Source organism: Panthera onca, chromosome A2 (genome assembly GCF_046562875.1).
Source record: "Panthera onca isolate mPanOnc1 chromosome A2, mPanOnc1 haplotype 2, whole genome shotgun sequence".
Lineage (NCBI taxonomy): Eukaryota > Metazoa > Chordata > Mammalia > Carnivora > Felidae > Panthera > Panthera onca.
In genome coordinates this window covers 119,927,898-119,945,252 of record NC_138340.1, presented here as the reverse complement: position 1 = coordinate 119,945,252, position 17,355 = coordinate 119,927,898, and the positions used below count along the sequence as shown (strand labels likewise).

The window sequence follows — 17,355 nt, the reverse complement described above, 5'->3', positions numbered from 1 at the left end:
TTCAGAGTATATATTTCTCTTGCCAAAAGACTCGGCATGTGTGTTTTTTTTTGGTAATAATAATAAAAAATCAACAATAATAAATTATTAATAATAATTATTATTATTAATATTAATAACAACATAAATATTAATATTTATATTATTAATATTAATAACAATATAAATATTAATATTAATATTAATAACAATATAAATATTAATATTTATATTATTATTAATATTATTTATATTATTATATTATATATATTATTATATATATTATATATATTATTATATATATAATATATAATTATATTATTATTTATATTATTATTATATTAAATAAACAATATAAATATTAATAACAATAATAAATAATAAAAAAACAACAAACTTAAATGTCAAACGATAGGGGATGGTTAAGAAATTATGGTATAGCAACGCAATGGAATATGACACATAATCATCGTTTTGAAAACTATGTAGCAATATGAAGGAATGCCTGTGGTATAGTTTTAAGTGAAGGAAGCAGCATTTTAAAACATGTCTATGTTCTGATTAAAACTATTTAAAAATTGCTATCTGGACCAGGTATGGAAAGGAATGTAAAAATGAAAAACCAATGATTCCTTAGGGTTGTGACATTCTCTGTGATTTACTCATCTCACTCCATGTTGGAAGTTCTGAAATATAATGACAACAGTTTTTTATGCTGTAGGGACATCTATCCATATACCTAAAGAAGCTCCCTAGGCTGGTCTTCCCAGGAACACTCACCTCACCAGACATCATATATCTCCCTCTGGGGCACCTGGGTGGCTCAGTTGGTTGAATATCCGCCTCTTGATTTGTGTTCATCTCACGTGAGATCAAGCTCCACCTTGGGCTCCATGCCGGGCTTGGAGTCTGCTTAAGATTCTCTTTACCCCTCCCTCTTCCCCTCCCCTGCTTGTGCTCTCTCTGTCTCTCTCTCTGTGCATCAAAACAACAACAACAACAACAACAAACAAATATCTCCCTCTGGTCATAGGAAATTCACAAAAGAGAACAATATTCTAGTATCCCTATAATGAATTCACTCAAGATTAATTACCTACTCTGCGTAAGGACTATATGCTAGGTTCAATGAGGGAAATCAAAACTGATCAAGAGTCAATTCTTGCTGTTATGGAGCTTATAAGCCAAGAGAAGGAATCTATGACAAATATGAAAATAACTATAATAGAAGATATTTTTTAATCATAAGAAACATTTTAAGAAAATACTATGGAACTGATTATGCATTTACTTTTTATTTGGGGAGATCAGGAGATGAGTATTTGCATAGGCAACAGGTGAGGTGTTGCAGGGAAGGGGTGTGCTGGATAAGTACGGATGTCCCAGGGAAGGGGAGAGTCTCAACAAGGCAGAGAGGCACTTAACACAAATGAGAGTTTATTATGGATCTGGTTTTAATATGGGGTATACATATAGGGATGCTGGCTGGGGTTGGCCTGGCAGGCGGGGACAGGTAAAACAGAAGGTGAAGGCTCTTGAGCAGAGAAATGACACATTCAGAGCCATAGGGTAGAAAGATTTATTTCATAGTCACAATGGAAAGAGTCTGAGCTCAGGGACGAGATAAAACAGTTCTAAACCCCAATTCCTCCATTTATAGGTCACATTTCCTTTATCATGTTGATTGGTTTGTCCCTTAGCCTCTGAGCCTCACTTTCCTTATCTATAAAAAGGGGTAAGTCCGGCTCCTGGGTAGCTTTGTTACGAAGGCTGACATAGTAGGTGAAAACAGCAGGCTCAATAAAGACTCGATAAATAATTCTGTTCCCCTTAATTCTCGGTTCCGAGAAGGAAGTGAATGAGAAAGAGACAGGCAGAACAACAAAAATCACAGGACATTGTTCAATGGGGTCTGGAAGACTTGGCAATGACATGTTTGCGATGGCCAAGGGAAAAGGAGAAGTCAGCAATTGTCATGAAGGTTCAAGCTGAGGACCCAGAGGACAACAGTGGCCTCTGCTGAAATGGATGTGTCAGAAGAAGAAATGCGACGAAGATTAGTTCCTGTTGGAACAATCAGAAATTTAAGGAGCAGGAGCAGTCCATCTAGGAGGAAATGGCCAGGGTGAACCTAGAAATTAGGGCTCCTGGCCCAGAAGAGAGGTATGGGCTGGAGACACATGGAGTATGCTGTAAGATTTTCAGTCGTTGACCATTCCTACTTCGAAGATCTGCAATGCTCCTATCAACCTTTCTCCACTCCTCCTCTTGGTATGTTCATCCCAAATATGTAGAGAAGTTATTAGATCAAAATATTCTATTTGGTATATAACCTAATTAAATTTAGCATCCTATATTTTTCTCTATGATGTGTTACATTTTTTAACAGCTTTCTTGACATACAATTTCTATACCACGTAATTCACCCGCTTAAAGTGTACAATTCCAATAGCCTGAGAATATTCACAGATTTGTGCAAAAAGCACCACAGTCAATTTTAAAACATTTTCATCATCTCAGGAAGAAACCACACATCCCTTAGTGGTTCCCAAGTCCCCAGCCCCACCTTCAGCCCTAGCAACCACTAATCTACCTTCTCCCTCCCTGGATTTGGCTATTCTGGACCTTTCATATATGTGGAATCATACAATATGCAGTCCTTTCTGTCCGACACTTTTTCTTAGCATAATGTTTTTACGGTTCATGAATGCTGTAGCAAAGGTCAGTATTTCTTTTTATAAACATAATTTGCCAATATACGCATAGACCAACTTATTTATTCATTCATCAGTTGATGGACTTTGGGTTATTTCCATATTTTGGCTATTGTGAATAGCACTGCTATGAACATTCATGTACAAGTTATTGTATGGACATATATTTTCATTTCTCTTAGGTGTAGACCTAGGAATGGAATTGCTAGGTCACAGGCTTATGTTTAACTTTTTAAGGAGCTGCCAAATTGTTTTCCAAAGTGGCTATGCCATTAGACGATCCCACCAACAATGTATGGAAGTTCCAACTTCTCCACTTCCTAATCAAAACTTGTTATTGTGTGTCTTTTTTATTATAGTTATCCTGCAGAGTAGGAAGAGGCAACTCACTAGGGTCTTGATTTGCATTTTCTAGTAACTAGTGATGTTGAACATCCCTTTTGTATGCTTATTGGTCATCTGCATATCTTCTTTGTAGAACGGCTAATTCAGACCCTTTGCCTATTTTAACTGGATTGTTATTTATTATGACATATTTTTAAAACACAGAATTTTGTCTTTTGTGCTTTCACTGCATAAAACAGAGGTAGCACATAGGCATAAATTATTCATCAACAACTATAAAAGCTTAATTTTTTTTTGCCCTGATAGAAACATCTATGTTCAAACTGTGGTGTGTGTGTGTGTGTGTGTGTGTGTGTGTGTGTGTGTGTGTCTGTGTGTGTGTTGTGTATGGGAACTGGTGGCTATTGTTCTTATAAGTAAATATTACCACATCAAAACAATGATTGTTAAACCTGTCAGGGTGACAAACTAATTATATTTAATTCTTTGTTTTCAATGTTAAAACTTGGTGTTGCTCTTTCACAAGCTGGGAAGACAAATTCAAGGCCAAATGAAGGACAATGCCTGTATTAGAGAATTCAGTAATTGGGGCAATATGTATATATCTATTTCAAAGCATAGCCTTGTTTTGCTGGCTTTGTCCATACCTGGTAATGTATGTACCCTCAACTCTAAAGACTTGTTCCAAGCTTTTCTGGGGACCCATCAGACGTTTATGCTTAACATGTGCTAAAAAATGTCTGGTTATGAGCCATGTCACTCCAAAGCTACCGGCTCCCATAGGGTCCCACTACTACCTGCCCTGGGTACTGCCTTCTTGATAGGTTTACCTACTATTACAAGTTGAACTGTGCTCCCCCCAAATCTCCAGTACCCTGAAATGTGATCTTATTTGGAAATAAACTCTTTACAGAGGTAATCAAGTTAAAATGAGGTCCTTAGAGTGGGCCCTAATCCAATAGGACTGGTGTCCTTATAAAAAGGAGAAATTCACACACAGAGACAGAAGGGCACAGGAGGAAGATGATGTGAAGAGATACAAAAAAGAACACATCCATCTATGAGCCGAACTGAGACACTTCGAAACATTTCCCCTCACAGCCCTCAAAAGGAACCAACCCTACTGACACCGTGACTTTGGAATTCTCGAAAATAAATTTCTGAAAGCCACTCGGTCTGTGGTGCTTTGTTAACAGTGGCCGTAGGAAACGAACATGTGTAGCTGTGCACTGGAGCCTGCTGGGGCCTCAGCTGTGGTTGCTTTGGGAGGTGGCTGCCTTTCTCTTCGGAGAGGCTACTCTCTGATATAAATTATCAAAACTGCACTGCCTATAACCCAATGACCAACTGTGCTACTGTTTGTAGTTACAGTTGCTCTTGGAATGTCTAGTCACAGCTATTTTCTGCTCTCCATCAAGGACTCGGACTCAAGTCCAAGGCAGAAACCCTCCAGTCCTCTGCTGCCACAAAGGACAATCCAGGCTTCCATACCACGTCAATCTTATCCCGCCAGGCTCCCTCTCTCCTTAGGATGAGTAGGGACTCTTCCCTCCCCTCATCTTCCAGAAATCAATCCCCTAGTCATATTGATCCTTTCTCTTCAATGGTTTTTAAATCTGGCACCATTGTAGCTAAGCCACCATCGCCTCTTGCCTGGACAACCACACTAGCCCCCTGACTGGGCTTCTTGCCTCCAGGCTTGCATGCTCACAATACTCTATCGCAGAGACCTTTTTGGTGTCTGTCCTACGGGTAAGTTCTGGGAAGAGAGGGACTCTGTCTGGTTTTGATCACGTATCCCCAGTTCTCGGTAAATATCTAATAAAGGAAGGGTAAAATGGAAAGAGAGAGGAAGGGAGGAAGGAAGCCAGGGACGGAGGGAGGGAAGTGTGGGCTTATACGCCCTTACATAAACTACAAGTCTATCTCTTTTCATTTGAGCAGATCCTTGCACTGAGAAAGGCAACCAAGTCAATACAGAGACCTTCAAATAATCCCAAATGGTGTGGTTTTCAAATGAAATGACACGGCTTTCTATACATAGGGCCCATCAAGATGCAAGCCAGTCTCCAAAAAAAAAAAAAAAAGGCATTTAGGGCTATGTGACTAGCTGTTGTCTTCCCTGGATTATCCTATGTATTAGAATCACATTACACACGTGTCACCTCGCTGCATCGATCAGAAACACACGAGTCCTCTTTAAATTTTTGCTCTTCCCACTGAGGCACTAAAGCTGCTACATCTAACTTTGAATAAGTGGTCCACACGTTCTATTTCTCCATCTGGAGAATGGGTACATGCAAACCCTATCCCTCCCCCCCTTTTTTTTAATTGTGTTAAAGTACACACAACAAAGAATTTACTATTAACTATTTTTAAGTGTATCATTCCGTAGTGGCAGTAACACTTACACTGTTATGCAACCAATCCCCAGAATCCCCTATTTTTTTGAAACAAACATTAAATAACTAAAAACCATGTAAAGGAACATAAGGCTTCCTACATAGACCCTCCTAAAATATCTGCTAAGTGTTAATAAAAGATACAGCATCCCATGTGCAACCTTCCTTTTAAAGATACTGTAGTTGTTGTGCTTTACGGGGGGGAAAAAGGCACATTTCCTCGAAAGAGTAAAAATGACCCTTGGGTTAAAGGGTTAACCTGTCTGTCTTAAGGATGTTCCTTCCAAAGGGCATGTCAAATAATGACATGCAGTTTTTCTCTCCCTGATTTCTGTGAGTGCTTCTAAGGCACATGAAAAAACAAAACAAACAAACAAAAAAAAAGGTACATCTTTGCCAGTGCTGCCTCCATTCAATGAGCAGACATCACTGTTTTGTTTTGTTTTGTTTTGTTAATGTTTTGAATGATTGGGAGATTAGCATGGGTATTTAACAAAAAGCGCAATTTCAAATTACATGCTTCTTCACGGTGCCAAAACTCTGTGCACCGTCATCTGCGATGACGTCCACCAGCACGGCATTAAGAATGGTGGTCGTTAGTCATCTGGCTTTGCAAAAGCTGGAAGATGAAATTGTAAACAGCGTGTGCTGGGACAGGCCATATTAGAAAAGAGGAGTGTCTTAAATATGGTTTCAATTTTTTTTTTTTAACCTCGCGATACCTTTTAATCAACAATGCGTGTGTCTAGATCAATGTGACCAATAGATACTTGCTCAAAAGAGGAACAATTTATCCATGGGCATCCCAAGAAAGACGATAATCACCTCCTGGTCCGCCCTGGCAGAGGTTTTTATTTACATACAAGCTTGACCACCATAACCACATATATGTGTGGATATTAGAGTTGTTTTCACGTTAGTAGAATGCCTAGAAAAAGATCCAAAATAACCCCTCCCTGGCACTAGTCACAGATTGCACTATTAATCACGGATGTATTTCATGCATGAAAGACCTAGAGGTGCAGACAGAAACTGCACATGGTTAAGTCCAACCCCAGTCATTACTGGGAGAAAACAAATGCCAAATACCCAAAAGCAGATGACTCAGGCCAAGTGTGAAGACAGTACACTGGTAAAACAAGAGCTAAAATGTTTTACTCAAGATAATTCAGGAGCTATCTGTCTTGCTTAGTGAATGAATACCCAAAACCCTTTACTTTCAATCCCCAAAAGAGTTGAACAACTCACATCTTTAATCTCACCGTCCTTCCACAAAGTCCTCAAAAGTCAATCACAAATTAGCCTTAGAGAAAGTTTCCCTAGATACCACTAAAAACACGGGTTTGTAACAGAGGTCTCCGTGCAACTTTCAGAATAGGTCTCATGTGAAGAGGCTGATATACCCAAATGTATTTGTTAATCAGTCCAGGTACACGCAGCCTGGAGCTGGGAAGCAAAAGTTATTAGCAGAGAAATCATTTAAGTACAAGTAACGCATGCAAAAGCATCAGGAAAAAAAAATAAAGTTATTTGTAAACTCAAAGACAAATGCAATCATACACACAATTGGCAAGTCGCCACCTGGAAACCACCCAGAACAGTGCTTATCTTTAGGTACTAATAAATGGGAGTGCTTGCCTCACCCCCTTCTAATGAATGAACACGATGCCCCGCCTTGTCAATCCTTCAGTTTCTTCTAATGAAAGGAGGGTAAAATTTTCCTGATGAATGACCTGACAGAAAACACAAATATTATCATCACAAAATGTAGAGGAAACGCGCCAGTTTGTACCAAAAATGGTTGTAAGTCGTGTTTAAAAAGCACGTGGCCACATAGACACGTACTTGGAAACACACTGCTATGCAGGGGATAAGGAGAGAGGTTTGGGGTGGAATGACTCACGAATTCGGGAATGCAGAGGTTTTCAGCAGCACCAAGTCACAAGAGACCGTCCCTGAGATCTCTCCTCCCCTCCACAAACAATACTCGTTGTTGACTTGGAAAGAAGATGGGTGAGGAGTGTGGAAATCATTGTTTTTAATTTTGGGTTCTTTGCGTCCCTTAGTGAATGCACAAACTGACACGCCGTTAAACATTTATCAAAAGAGAACACGCTGATATGCCTTGGGAAATACTGATTCTTCTAATACTTTAAAGGATGGCAACTAGAAAGAACTGTTACTAACTTCTTGACGTGAGCAAAGGGCAAGTTTGGTCTCTGCAATGACACAAAGCTTATTTAAAAGCTTAGAGGAAAACACAAGGGGACCCAGCTGCCTCAAACGAAGTAAGATTCTCCCTCCAGAAAGAGCTAAAGGAGAGTAGTAACTGAGACAAAGAAGTAAGCTAGCAAAACCACTGAAATGCGGTGATCTTGGCCTTCTCCAAAATGGAGGATTTCTAAGAGGCTGCATGCAAACCCAATCGTAATATTTTGGGGAAAGATAACCATTTAAGATATTTGAAACTCATACAAAACTGAGTTCATCTGTGGCTCAAAGAATCCTCTTCTAAATTATTCAATCTGTACGTTTTAATGTGTTTATTTTTGAGAGAGAGAGAGACAGAGACAGAGACAGAGCATGAGTGGGGGAGGGGGAGAGAGAGACAGAGACAGACAGAGACACAGAATCCAAAACAGGCTCCGGGCTCTGAGCTGTCAGCGCAGAGCCCGATGCAGGGTTCAAACTCAGGAGCTGTGAGACCACGACCTGAGCCGAAGTCGGACGCCCAACTGACTGAGCCAGCCAGGCGCCCCTGGACGTTTTAATTTTTATTGATTGTATCTCCTTAAATATGTTTTGTCGCGTGCCTACAACAACTACTGGTTAATCTCAAACTCTGAATGCTTTACTGCAGTCCCTTTCCGTCAATAGATCATAGAATATGAGAACAAAAGACACCGCGGAGATCAGATAGAATTGCAGGTCCCAAACCTGGCCACACTTTAGAAACCACTTTGGGAGCTTTTAAAAAATACAAAGGCCCAGGCCCCCCCCCCCACCCCCGCCACCAAAACCAATCAAATCAGAATCGGGGGTGGGGAATAGGTATCGGCATTTTTTTTTATAAACTCCACGGGTGGTTCTGTTGGGCTGCCAGATGAAGAACCATTGAAGCAGAGTCCAGATTCGCATTGCCTGACACCATTGTAACTTGATGACATGTGCCTGCAGAGCACTTGAACTGTGACTGGTCTGAACTGAGAGGTGTGACCAATAACCAGATTTCAAAGATTCAGTACCAGTAGCAACAACAAAAGCGCAAAATATCTCATCGACATTTTCATATTGATTATGCGCTGAAATGATAATATCTCAGATACACTGGATCAAATTAAATGTTATTAAAAAATTAACTGTTTCTTGGGGCGCCTGGGTGGCTCAGTCGGTTAAAGGGCCAACTCTTTGATATCAGCTCAGGTCGTGATATCGCAGTGGTGAGCTCTAGCCAGAGTAGGGCTCTGTGCTCAGCGTGGAGCCTGCTTAGCTCTGCCCCCACCCCTGCCCCCCACCCAACCTCCCCTGCGCACGTGTGTGTGCACTCTCTCTCAAAATATATAAATGAATTTTTAAAAATGTCCTGTTTCTTTCTGCCTCTTTAATGTGGCTACTAGAACATTTTAATTACATAGGTGGCTTGTATTTATGGTTCCCACTGTTGGACAGAGCTGGTCAAAACTAATACTCTTTTCTCACAAACAGAGAAACTGAGGCAGAGAAGCATAATGAATTGAAGGCAGCACTTAGGGGATTCCCTCTTCCAGTGTCAGGCTTTTCCCGTTGCCATAAACCATACTGTTTGGCAGAGTTATGGCAGGGCCTTTGAGCCATCCATCAGATTTCAAATCTTTCTCGCTTTTGTCTTGCTAATTATTTCTTCTAAGATTTGATATTAAAATCTACTTCCCTTATGGAAAAATGTTCCCTCTCCCATTCTACACACTTGTGACCTGGTATTGCAGGGTTACTCTGAAAGCAGAGTCACCAGAATGGATACTTAAAAATAAATCTAGAAAAACATTAGCATAAGAAAAATGCAGAGAATGGACCATTAAGGCTTTTAAGATGTAGATAGTTGAGCCCTAGCTTGGGAAGGTCTTACCATTACCATGTGGTAGTTTAATAAATAATCGGCATTCTGAAAGCCATCTTCAACACAGCCGTCAGTCCCTGCTCAAAACTGAGCAGTTTGAGAATTGAGCATATTGTCTTTCCTCCCAGAAGGCAGTGTTTTTCTGGACAAGGCTGTCATTGCAGGAAGGCAAATCAGGCTGTTCATAATGGTATGCCACAGCATGCCTAGGTACCCTGGTGGAAACAGATTTGATCCTCAATGCCTTCTATCCTCTGGTGCACAGATCAGTACCTGGTCATTCAGAGGCCAAACAGCGTCGTTGCTTACTTAAGAGAAGAAGATCTTGTTTTGATAAAGTGATAGGCCCCTACCAGGCCTGGCAAATGGAGCTAAATGTATTTCTTCTTATAATCAGCTAATTCAAGCAAAAACAAAGATGTTTTTTGTTGCATGTGGTTTTCCCCCTTGGGAAGCCAGCAGAGAGAACTGCATAAAATTGGCTGAAAAGTGTTGTATTTGAGGAATCATGCAACACAGGGGCTCCTCAGTGTAATAAAAGAATAAAAGAGACCTGAATTCTGATATAAAGTGTTCATGCAAAGAGCTGGAAAGGAAACCTACGGGTCAAGCCAAATAACACATACAGTAGATGCATTCAAGATTTCTATTGAGATATTCTTGTTCCCCATCCTAAATACAGCATAACCTAAATGTCATCTTAAATCAGATGTGTGGTGCTCTGGAGCCCCCTATGTTGCATGCGTGATTTCTATTAGCTGTGATTAGTCAAGTTTTGCCAGTGAAACCTCAAAGAGCATACTTCTAGACGCAACTCACTTCTGATGTAATATTCACCTCCAAATACTCTCGTATAGACCAACCTGGAAAGATAATATACTAGAGAGAGGTTCTGGGCAAAAGTACATCTGCCAGAATGAAAATAGCACTCGTTGCTCTATTCGACAGAAAGAAAGATTATTTAACTTTAAATAATTGCTCGGATCCCTTCTTCAAAGGTGATAAAGAAAAAAAGGAAGTGACAAAAGTGACTGCCTTATTCTAAAATGGTCTTTTAGACCATCTTTAAGTTCTGCCTGGTTTTTAGTCTCAAATCAAATCGGGAGGGTATAGTTTAACAGGGCATGTCTAATAATAACGGTGAAATGAGAAGAATGGTTTTCCAATAAGGAGGTCAATGTGAAAAAAAAAAATTAACGTTACAGATCTAGCAGAATAAACAGAATAGAAACTACAGTTTTTACAGTCAGGGCATTCATTCAAAATATCTGATTAAAAAAAAAAAAAGTTGTCTTTGAAAGGTTACGGATCAAAAGGCTTAAAAAGAGCACAGTATCCAAAGCCATAGGTAATGTTTCATTCATGACCAGGGTATTTATGGCGGCCTGGCTCATGGAAAGAGAACTCGGCCCGGAGGCAGGGACTCCGCTTGTAGGCTTGGTTTGGTACTCTCTAGCTCTGGGCTTCGGTGAGCCCAGGGACCAGGCCTTAGGTTCTCCCCCGAGGAGTGATGAGGTTGGTCTGTGAGTGAGAAGGCCTCCCCAGCTCCAGCTCTCTATATGCCACAACAAGCCTTTCTATCTCACCATCAGCATCCTTGGTCCAGAAGGCATTCTTACTCTCCAAGGTTAGTTCAAGCCAAATGCCAACATGGTAGTTTTCAATCCTGGTTCATTTTTGGGTGGAGATTAGAAATGTAAACCTTGAAGAAAGAGAAGGAAGCAACTACACTATGTGTTTTTAAAGTGTTAAGTTGATTCTGATCAATTTCTCAGAACACAGAAAGAAGCAACAGTGTGAGCTTCAAGGAAAGAAACACAAGAATGCCAAAATAACATGCATTCAGACATTTATCCAAACTTTCTAAATTTTATTTTGAAGGTCCCAGAGTCTCAAGGTGAGCTTCAAAAATTTTACTCTTGTTTCTGGCGTACTGTTATCACTACCTGAAAATTTATAAAAGCCCTCTCTCTCTCTGTTTCTCTTATGTTAAATCCATGATTTGTGATTCCCAACAATGGAATACTAATGGATCCTCAAAATCACAAATTGCCGATCTTTTCCTAATTACAAAGTGCAAGAACTTTTTAGGGAAAACATTAAACATGATGTCATTTTTAAAGTGTCAGAGTTTCTATTTAAAGCAATGTCACAAAACAGATAGCTTATTTAGTTTACAAATAGCGATACACAAAGGTTCTTTAAGTCTGCTTAGCATATCCAAAAGTGCTTGTTTCTTACACTTAAATGTTTAAGGCTATTGCCTCCCAGTTTATTACCTTATCTCAACTGCATAATGTTCTTAAATAGCATTCAGAGAGATAGTACTAGATTTAAATTTTTAAACACTAATTTATAAAAAGCATTGGTAGATTCCCATAATACAGCTGGTAGTCAAACTGGACAAGATAATGAATTGACTGAGATCATTGTTCCATCTTCATCCAAGAAAGCTGCCTCTAAAAAAAGATCTTAAATTGCTGTAGAAATCCAATTTGTAAGAAGCAAAAGAAGCGTATAGATGGGAAACACCAGCCATGATCACATTAATTTTGTGACTAACAGCACTGCTTTGAAGTGAAGAAGGAAAAAAAAAGATGACAAACATAATAAGTCCACTCAGATCCCCAATTTTAATCTAACCACGCAAGCAGAAGAAAACCGACTACAAAGATCACGTCTTGAGGATACAGCAAACATCACCTTCCCACAGAACAATTTTCAGCTTAATAAGAAATTAACTCCAATGCTAAGGAAATACTATAGGACAGTGATGTACTGTTGCTAAAAGGCAAATTAGTAAGAAATCAGGAGACCAGGGACTTGACATTGGTACAAATAGCAAGGAAAGTCCATGATTAATTGGTTTTGAATCTGCAGGTGTGGGAACCTGACAGTTAGTTGTATGAAAATCTTCAATCTACTGTAATTGAAAAGCTATACAGGAAAAGTCTCTCTGGCAAACTACCATTCAATTAACCTCCTATTCAAATAAAAGCTGCAGTGTCACAGAGGAGTTTCCATGCTTTTATGGGAACGTTCTAATAAACTCTCTACTTATGTAGAAACTATATAGGGTCACAACTGACTTTTTATTGACAGGCAGTTTATGGATATCAGCAATTTACATTCAGAAACAGCTTGAAGATATATCAATTGAGCAAACATGCTTATCCTCAGTCAAGTTGAAAAAATACAAGTTGTTACGCATCAGTTAGGATTTTAAAATAACAGGTTTATATGAAATGCTACAAGCAAAGGAAAATGAGGACATTTATAGGGAAGGAAAATGAGGACATTTACAGGGAAGCACAAGCGAGTCCTATTATTTTCTTTTTAAGTTTTAAAACTAAAGTAATAGCGTAATAGTTGATATTCAATCAACAGCATCCTATTTCAAAGGGAATACATATCTAGGTTTGTATGTGGGAAATGTTTTTTTGTTTTGTTTTATTTCCATTTTTAGGTTTCTTTTTTAAAAACGCCTTCCTTATTAAAACTTAAGTACTTATTAAAGTGATTCATGAAGGCCCATGGAAAAAGGAATTTTTACCTGACACATTATTTAACATGCTTCATAGCAGTTAGAACCTACTGCAGTTCACATTCTCATGAACATTATTTTACCCAGGAAATAATGGTCTTATTCACACACACACACACACACATGCACACGCACGCACACACACACACACACACACACACCTTCCACACAAAATGCTATACCAAGTCCCAGGAAACTGACAAAGGCAATATTAAAATTCAGTGTGAAGTAAGAATTCCATTTCTGAATTTCATCTATGAAGATACAGGATCGGCCTCATTTAACCAACTGCAAAGTTCCTTTCTGCTTCATAAGCATAAGAAACATCATCTTACCATTATCTGTAGAATAAAATCAGCAACGTGTTGCTTCCTGCAGTCACCAAATCAGGTTTTTTTCTTCCTTTCTTTCTAGTAACTTCTTTTTCACCAGCAAGATTAGGAAGAAAATAAAGCTTTGAGGATTTGCCTCAGAATATCAGACCACAGATTGTGAAACTAGCTCTTAGTCAAAAAGAAGAAGAAGAAGAAGAGGAGGAGGAGGAGGAGGAGGAGGAGAGGCAGGTCTGCTATTTTACAATCACTTCTGCAATCCAGGGGTACCTCCTGGCCTCCGGTACCTCCTTTCCTCCCTCGTTCGCTAAGTTTCTTTTAGTAATGAGACTAATTTTTCCAGTAGCCTTGAACTCCCCCGATTTGACTGACATGGAAAATGTGACTAAAAACTTGTAGAACTGTCTAGCCTCCAAGCCTACACAGAATCAACTTTGTTGGAAGTGTGGAAGAACCCCGCGCAAGCAGCTACTTGCTCCTTGCGACTCCTGCGCCCCACCGCACACAACACCAAATAACAGTGCGCCATCTAGCTAGCAAGTCGCACTCTCCATTCTAGAAGGGGGGACGGACACCTTCAAACCCTGGGAGTTAAGAACTTGTCAGGGTTCAGCTGCTCTGAAGGTCCAATTGTTTATTTAAATAAAAAAAAAATATCGCTACTGAGATAATCCACATCGAGTGGATATGGGAAAATTTAGGTTATAATGGCACTACAAACTTTTACATCTAACTTTGATTTACAAGATAAAAGCAAGTTTTAAATTAAAAGGGCTTTCTGTTAATAGAGCTTATTATTCTGAAGACGGGGAATGATTTTCTTCGAAAGTTGTCCCTGGGTGCATGCCTATTATCTTTGCTTTTCCCCTTCCACTAATGAGCATTTATCTAAAGAGCCTGTTAATCCTCTGATGTGTGCTTCTGGTCAGAGGTAACAGTTTGAATAAAACCACTAATCACTGATCACTAAATCACTGATCATTAATCACACTCTCCAGTGCTGGTGACCCGGGCCATTTTTTCCTTGAGGTCTATACATCACAAACAAGAAGTTTCACATTTTAGATGCACATGTATTCTGCAGGGGTTATACTATTTCATCTCTAGAGGTGAATAAATAATAAATACGGCCGCAAACTTGGGGAAGGATGTCAATTAAACCCCAGACACAAGTTTCACAACTGCCTTCCCCGCAGCATGGCTGCTTGAAGAAAGTAGATCTGATTATAATAAAACATGTGTGTTCTTCAAGAAATTCCCACATACTCAGAATATAAATGTTCCTCAATTTAGCTTCCGCCAACTTCAAATCAGAGAGCACCCAGATCCTCTGCCCCGCTCAATCCAAAACTCTGTCAGGAGATCTTTTTATTTGATTTCTGCTGCTTACACACACACACACACACACACACACACACACACACCCTCCCCCACTACCAGTTCTTTTTACTTTTATCCCTTAAACGCGTCACACACAGTGTTTTGACTTCAACTGCCAGATACTAAGATTCTGACTCAATTCAGTGACTTATGTATTTAGATTTCCTCTTCAAATATAGAAACTTAAGGTTAAGAGAAAGAAAAGCATCCACCAATTTATTGTGAGGTACTTTGGGTTCAGTGACTCACATTCCCTCGCTTTGTAAACGAAACGTTTAACTCTTGATTCGTTCAGCTAAATTTGATTTAGTCAGCACCCTCACTTCTTGGCCTTCCCTCTTCCGCTAAACGGTTGGAGGAAGGCGCTATGTAAAATTAAGTACTTTATTTGCAGTGGGTGTGTGGTTTTCCTAAGTCACCACAGGGACGTAGTATTATCCTAACGACTCTAAACATTTCTTGAGATGCCTTTTCTATCAGGACAGAGAAGTCGCGCCTTGGAGAAGAGGGCTCGCTGGTGCCTTCCTTAAATAATAGAAAGGGGCAGATTGCGTGTGCGGTGATCAGGTACTGTGCTCCCTTCAGACCCCAGAAGCTCTTACTGCACTCTGGGGACAGTGATCGCCCCGGGGAAAGCAATAGAAGGCAGAGGCGGAGCCAGAGTGATAACGGTGTGGGCGGGGGAGGGGGTAGAGAAGGAGGGGTACCGGAGGAGAGGGCAATAAAGATGCCCAGGGAATGGGCGACTGTACGAGTCTGCTGGGGGAGGTGGGGGGGGGGGGGGGTTGGAAAAGCAGAGTTGCTTTGTCAGCATTTCTAAACCCCGAACTCTTGAGTATCTGAAGCTGTTAATCAAACACTTACTGGCCTGCAGAATGACGTAATGGACCTGTATCCAGCCTTTATTCCTTGACACATGTCAGAGAGGGAGGGAAAAATAAAAATCGAACACACTCTGAGGACTCTGACAACGCAACCTACAAGCAACCCACTCCAGTTCCTGGCCTTGAACGAGCATCAAGTGGGGGGTGGCACCCGTTCAGGGAAAGTTGGGGAGGGGGTGGACAAGGTCTGGGGCTTTATCTACCGGATACTCCCTCCCCCAGGAAGTAATTCTATGGCAAAGAAGAAGCGGGATGCAGCTGCCGGGAGAAAACGTGTCCTTGGTTCCTTCGCGCCTCTTTGCCCCTCTAAGAACTTCATGAAAAGTTTAAGTGGTTGCGTGGAGAATCTGCAGGAGAGGAAGGCTCCGCCGCCGGGTCCTGGGAACTGCCACCGCGCTGCCGCGGCAAAACCCGGAGCTGTCATTTGGGGCAGCGGCGGGGAAGAGGTAATGATGCCAGCGAGAACCGGACGGAGGCAGGAGACGACTGCAGGAGTGAAAGCGAACAGAGCCGCGCCACTCTCGAGCCTTCCGCGCCTGGGGCGAAAGCCAAGTGCCCTTCAAGGGCCACGTCCCCTCCCCGGGCGCGCGCGCCCACCAGCTGCGGCGGGCCGCCCTGCGGGAGAGGTGGCAGCAGCAGGCTCGGCACCGGGAGGGAGCGAGCGCCCCGCGCGCCCGCCCGCCCCCTAGGTGACCCGGCGTCCTCGCCGCGCCCGCTGGAAGTTTGCAAACTTTCTCCGGGGGTTCCGCCGCATCACCGGGAAGTTGGGGACGCGGGGGGAGGTTCCTGGCTCGCCGTCTCCGCTGCCACCGCCGCTGCCTCCGCTCGACCGCACTTCTGGAGGGTTCCGCACCTTGCCAGGTCTCTGGAGGCAAACACACACCCCCGATTCATAACTGTTCCCCGTGTCAGGGAAACACACGCGCGTTCCCACACACGCACCACGCCGGGGAAGACACGGCGCTCGCTCCACGTTAGCATCCCTCCAGTCGCACGGCGCGGCGGCCACTGAGACGCGCTCCAGAACCGACACGGCGTGGGGTCTCTGGGGTGGCCTCAGGACACAACAGAATTCCACAGTCCACCAGCATTTGGGGCCGGACTTCCCTCTGGTCCGCCAAAGTGTTTACAAACACAGATCACCCTCCAAAAAAAAAAAAAAAATGCATCGCATCTTCCCTACGCCTTGCCCTGTGACCTGCCCACTGGACCAAGTAATCTCGCGGCTGCTGCCGAGAACCAACCCCTGCAAACCAAGTACGCTCCCGAGATGGCTCCCGCGGCAAGTGCAACAAAAGTAGCTAAATGCAAAAGCCCCAGAAGTGGCCGAGCCGTATTTTTAGGAACTTACCAAACAAGTGTGGAGAAGGCAAGAGCGGAGCCCGGGTGAAGGGACCACGTTGGACTGAGCAAAGATTACAATACATTCTATTTAGAGTGCATTACATCACCCCCCCGGTGACGTCACGTGGGATTCCTGAACTTCTAAATCATTGCGGTCCGCGGGGGAGGGAGAGGAGGGGCGGGGCCGGCGCGCCAAGGGGGTGGGCCCCGCCCCGGCCCCGCCTCGCCCCCGCCCCCCCAAGAGCGGACCCTGGTGCACCCGCCGGGGAGCGGCGGCCGCGGCGGCGACCGCGCAAGCAACAGCTTGCAGAGCCCAGCGCCGTGTGACACGGCTC

At 42.1% G+C, this 17,355-nt stretch overlaps 1 protein-coding gene across 2 annotated transcripts in view; it reads right to left on the bottom strand.

Moving 5' to 3' along the window:
* The window catches only part of CREB5 (cAMP responsive element binding protein 5), a 399,683-nt gene extending 382,542 nt beyond the window's left edge, over window positions 1–17,141 (bottom strand). For both annotated transcript variants that reach the window (XM_078441094.2, XM_078441098.2), the window contains exon 1: window positions 17,028–17,141. The gene's annotated coding sequence lies outside the window, so the exon portion shown is untranslated. The remainder of the gene's footprint in view (window positions 1–17,027) is intronic.
* Window positions 17,142–17,355: the final 214 nt, after the last annotated feature.